Source organism: Vulpes vulpes, chromosome X (assembly GCF_048418805.1).
Source record: "Vulpes vulpes isolate BD-2025 chromosome X, VulVul3, whole genome shotgun sequence".
Classification (NCBI taxonomy): domain Eukaryota; kingdom Metazoa; phylum Chordata; class Mammalia; order Carnivora; family Canidae; genus Vulpes; species Vulpes vulpes.
Genome location: NC_132796.1, coordinates 118907804 through 118913890, shown reverse-complemented (window position 1 = coordinate 118913890; position 6087 = coordinate 118907804). Strand labels below are relative to the sequence as shown.

The following is a 6087-nucleotide window of genomic DNA, read 5'->3' as shown; positions in this document are numbered from 1 at the left end:
TGAGTCTACTTCTACACACTTCACTCTGTTTTATTGAACCATATGTTTATATTTATACCAATGCTACACTGTTTTGATTACTGTAGTTTTATAGTAATTCTTTATTTATTTTTTCTTTCTTTATTTTTTATTTTATATTTTGTAAGATTTTATTTATTCATTCATGAGAGACACAGAGAGAGAAGCAGACGTAGAGGGAGAAGCAGGCTCCTCACAGAGAGCCCTATGCAGGACTTGATCCCCAGACCCGGGATCACTCCTGAAGCCAAAGGCAGATGCTAAACTGCTGAGCCACCCACGCATCCCTATAGTAATTCTTTAAATAACTATAATTATTTTCTTTTTCAAAATTGTTTGGTTATTTTGCATTTCCATATGAATGTTAGAATCAGTTTGTCAGCTTCTACAAAATAGTTTGCTGGGGTTTGATTGGCATTGCATTGAATATATAGATCAATATTAACAATAATAAATTTTTTATCTGTGAACGTAGTATATTTCTCCATTTATTTTGGTCTTCTTTGGTTTCTCCCAACAAGGCTTTGTAAATTCTATTTTTCATGTCTTGCATATCTATTGTCAAAATTTTCCATTTTATTTGAACATTTTCTTATGCTATTTAAGAGTATTTAATTTTTCATTTTTGGGATGGTATTTTAATGGTAATTTGAAATTTGTATGTCAATTTCTAAGTGTTTATAGCTAGTACCTAGAAATGAAATTAATTTTATATATGGACCTTATATATTTTCTAAATTTTTTCATAGTTCATATTAGTTCTAGCAGCTTATTTGTGGATTCTCTAAAATTTTCTACACAGATAATCATGTCTCTACACAGATGACCATGTCTTCTGCTAATAAATACAATGTTTAATCTTTTTCTTTTCAAGCTCTATGCTTGTTTTCCTTATATCTTTTCTTAATGCAGTGGATAGCACCTCCAATACAACTTTAAACAGAAGTCTTACCTTAAAAATGTTATACCACTTTTCATGTCAGAACAATACAGCAGTATGCTTCCATTTTTTCCTCAAGCTTTTGTGTTTTTTTAAAAAAATATATTTTATTTAAATTCAATTTGGTTTTTGTGCTACTTTTGTTGCACATTTTACTGCTCTATGTTTCGAACGCCATACTCAGTATGTTGTCATTATTTTTTATTAAAAAATTATATTCCCCCCTTTTTCACTTTTAACTTTTTTTTGGCAAGATAACACTGCACAAACTGTTCAGTAACTATAACACAGCTCACACTGCATGCTAAATTCATGTACATTATCAGCAGCAAATTAAAAACAGAAAAAGACATTATTGAGCTATAAGTCTTTTTTTTTTTAAAGTAAAAGGAAGAACAATATTAGTTAAGTCTGATCTGAACAGCTGAAGATTTGAAGGAGCTTCACCTGCCATCTTCTTAAGTTTTAATATTTACAAATGCCTAATTTAAAGGTAACAAATCAGCTGGTTGTATCTACGGCATACTATTCTGGTACCACATTAAAAAGCTTTCAGAAAGGAAGTTCATGTATATTTTCTTAGTAGCATCTAACAGATATCCAAATACCAAGAATCTTAACTTATGAATTATAGTGTTCTGATACTCAAAAGCAATCTGATAAATTAGTATCGGAATACAATTAAGTGTCTAAGAAAAGAAAAATCCCTTGTCAAAATCAGAATTCACAAACTAAGTTTTCCATTTTGCAGAACCACTTTTAATATTGGGCTTGGATCTATAAGATTATAGTTTTCATCAAATTTGTAAATTTGGCCATTATTTTTTCAAATAATTGCACTCACTTCTCAGTCACCAGTTATGCATATGTTAAGCCACTTGTTGTCCAATAGGTCTCTAATACTCTAATCATTTTAAAAAATATTCCTTCCCTCTGTTTCATTTTGGATAGTTTCTATTGCTATGTTTGAAGCTTTAGCAGGGTTTTCTGCAATGCTTAATCTGTTGCTAATTTAATCCAGTGATTTTTCATCCCAGATATTATATTTTTCTCTAAAATTTTAATTTGGATCTTATATCTTCTATTTCTTTGCTCATCATGTTCATATTTCCTCTACCTTCTTATATATATGGCATATACTTATAATTGATGTTTTGTCATCCTTGTCTACGGATTCTTTTTGTTTTTTGTTTTTTGGTGTCTGATCTTATTTATTTTGTCACTCTTAGAAAATCTCATTTTTGACTGGACTCAGACTTAGAGGTAGAAGCTCTCAGAGAGGACAGCCTCCGTCTCTTGGCAATCTGTTCCTGGCGTTTTTCTTTGGCCTCCTTCGTTCTCTTGGCCAAAAGTTTAGCATATTCTGCAGCCTCTTCCTTATTTTTCTTAGTATGCTGTTTCTTCAAAGCAATTCACCGACGTTTGTGTTGGAGGACACGTGGAGTAACAAGACGCTGAATCTTGGGTGCTTTGGTTCTAGGTTTCTTACCTTCTTTGTTTAGGGGCTTTCTAACAACATACTGGTGGACATCGTCTTCTTTTGACAGATTAAAAAGCCTTCGGATTCTGCTGGCTCTTTTGGGCCCCAGGCGACGAGGCACAGTAGTATCAGTGAGTCCAGGAATATCCTTCTCCCCTTTTTTCACAATAACCAAATTGAGAACACTGAGATTGGCATCCACAATGCAACCCCACAACAGATTTGCGCTTCCTCTCTCCAGTCCTCCTGGGTCAGTAGCAGGAATGCCTCTTACTCAACAGCAGGCGCACATGGCCATGGGTCAAGACACCCTGCTTCATGGGGAAGCCTTGTTTGTCATTGCCACCACTGATTCGCACCACGTAACCCTTCCATTCCTCGCCCAGAGCATCGGCAGCAACTTCTGTGGCCATACGCTTCTTATAAAAGGTACGCAGTTTGCGCTCATCATCCACTTCAATGAGTTTCTAGCAGCCAGTAGCTGGGAAAGAGATGTTCAGCTTCATCCTGAAGCGGCCTACCGCCTCAGAAGCGCCACGAAAAAGAGCTTTGTTGTTGTTCTTGCTTGTTTTTTAGTTTTTTTTTTAAATTTAAATTCAATTTATTTAACATATAATGTATTATTAGTTTCAGATGTAGTGTTCAATAATTTATCAGTTGTGTATAATACCCAGTGCTCACCACATCACGTGCCCTCCTTAATGCTCATCACTCAATTACTCCATTCCCCTACCCACCTCCTCCCCTCCAGCAACCCCCAGTTTGTTTCCTATAGTTAAGGGTTGTCTACTAATTATATCATGTGTCATTTATAGTTCTTTTTCTGTGGATTGATTTTTCTTACCATTAAGGATTTTAAGTTTTTATTTTTTTAAGTTTTTATTTTAATTACAGTTAGTTAAAATACAATGTTGTATTCGTTTTAAGTGTACAATATAGTGATTCAACGCTTCCATACAACACCCTGTTCTCATCAGGACAAATGCACTCCTTAATCCCCATCACCCATTTAACCCATCACCTACATCCTCCTCTCTGGTAACCATCAGTGTGTTTCTATAATGAAGAGTCTGTTTCTTGGTTTGCCTTTCTCTCTCTTTTTTTTCTCTCTGCTCTTTGTTTTGTTTCTTAAATTCTACATGTGAATGAAATCATATGGTATTGTCTTTCTCTGATTTATTTTGCTTCATGTTATACTCTAGTTCCATCTATGTCATTGTAAATGGCAAGATTTTATTCTTTTTATGGCTGAATGATATTCCACTGTGTGTGTGTGTATATATATATATGTGTGTGTGTGTGTGTGTGTATATGTGTGTATATATATATACATGTGTGTATATATATATGTGTATATATATATATATATATATATATATACACATACATACCACTTCTTTACTCATTCTTTAGTTGATGGACAACACTTGGGCTGCTTCCATCATTTGGCTATTGTAAATAATGCTGATATAAACATACAGGTGGATGTATCCCTTTGAATTAGTGATTTTGTATTCTTTGGGTAAATATCCAGTAGTACAATTGCTGGATCTATTTTTAATTTTTTGAGGGATTGCCATACTGTTTCCCACAGTGGCTGTACCAGTTTGCATTCCCACCAACCATATATGAGGGTTTCTTTTTTCTTCACATCCTTGCCAATACCTGTTGTTTCATGTGTTGTTGATTTTAGCCATTCTGACAGGTGTAAGGTGATATCTCATTGTCTGATAAAGGGCTACCATCCAAAATATATAAAGAACTTATAAAACTCAACACCCAAAAAATGAATAATTCAATTAAAAAATGGGCAAAGACATGAACAGATATTTCTCCAAAGAAGACATACAGATGGCCAACAGACACATAAAAAAAATGTGTATCATTACTTATCATCAGGGAAATGCAAGTCAAAACTACAATGGATCATAGTTTTTATTTTTTGCATGCCGGGTAATTTTTATTGGATGCCAGACATTGTGTTGTAAATTGTGCATTGGATTATTTTTGTATTCCTCTAAATATTCATATTTTTTTTTCTGAGACAAAGTTAAGTTACTTATAAAATTTTTCATCTGTTCAAGCCTTGCTTTTCAGTTTTATTAGGCAAGTCCAGAATAGATTTTAGTCTAGAGCTAATTTGTCCCCACTATTAAGGCAATATTCTTTTGAGGTCAACTCTTGATAGATTTATTCCAAACTAGTTTAGTTTTTATGGTATTTTAAATAGTATTTTTTATTTTATTTTATTATTGTTAATGGCTGTTATGTAGAAATACAGAAACCGTGCTACATTTATTTATTCTAATAATTTATAGATTCTTTTGGATTTTATATATATGCATGCTTATGCTCTCTGAGAATGGTAGTTTTATTTCTTCCTTTCAAATTGTACTCCTTTCTATTTTTATTGGCTATGACCTCTAGTACAATGCTGATTAAAAGTTGAGCTGGAAAAAAAAAAAAGTTGAGCTGGTTATCATCCTGGCTCTCTCCTGATCTTGGAAAATTACTAAGATTATATTAAATATGATATTAGCTATAGATTTATTTGTAGCTACTCTTCATTAGATTAAGGAAGTTCCTATCTATTTATAACTTTTAAGACTTTTTTTAAAAAAAAGATTTATTTATTTTATTGGAGAGAGAGAGACAGAGAATGAGAGAGAGCATGAGCAGGGAGGAGAGGGAGAAGCAGGCTCCCCACTGAAAGCCTGTCGCAGGGCTCCATCCCAGGACCCCAGGATCATGGCCTGAGTCAAAGGCAGATGCTTAACTGGTTGAGCCATTCAGGTGTTCCCCTAATTTTTAAGACTTTAAAAAATATCATTGATGGAACACTTTTTATTTAACTATTGAAATGTTACATATTTTTCTTCTTTATTTTGTTAATGTGATGAATTATATTGATTTAAAAATTTGTAGCCACCTGTGCATTTCTGAAATAGATTTAACTTTCTCATGATATTTTTAAATCTTCTTTATGTATTCCGTTATTCAGCTTGGTAACCTTTTGTTTAGGACTTTTGCTTCTATATTTATGAGTAATAATCACCTCTAATTCTCTTTCCCATACCATTTAAAATTTTTTTAAGATTTGTATTTATTTATGAGAGACCGAGAGAGAGAAAGAGAGAGAGAGAGAGAGAGAGACAGAGACAGAGACAGAGACAGAGACAGAGACACAGGCAGGGAGATAAGCAGGCTCCATGCAGGGAGCCCGACGGGGAACTCTATTCCGGGTCTCCAGGATCACGCCCTGGGCTGAAAGGCGGCGCTGAACTGCTGAGCCACCCGGGCTGTCCTCCCATACCATTTTTATCAGGTTTTGGTATCAAGGTTATGTTGATCTTATAATATGAGTTGAAATATTACCTTATTTTCTCTTTGCAGAAAGAGGTTAGGTAATATTGGCCTTTTTTTTCTATAATTGTTTGATCAAATTCACCAAAGGTATTTTGAACTGAAGCTTTATCTGTGGGGAAGTTTCAATTACAGGGAATTTTAAATCACTATAGGATTAATCAAATAATCTACTCCATCTGTTGTCTTTGTCTTGATTGTTATATTATTTTCCTTTCTTAGAGATTTCAGGGAGAATATCCTACTTAGGTCTTGCAAGTCACTAATTTAATCTTTAGCTATCGTT

General features: G+C 33.8%; 1 pseudogene; it reads right to left on the bottom strand.

Annotated features, from left to right (window-relative positions):
- Window positions 1–2151: 2151 nt before the first annotated feature.
- On the bottom strand, window positions 2152–2968 carry LOC112909793 (small ribosomal subunit protein eS6-like; annotated as a pseudogene).
- Between the last annotated feature and the right edge of the window lie 3119 nt (window positions 2969–6087).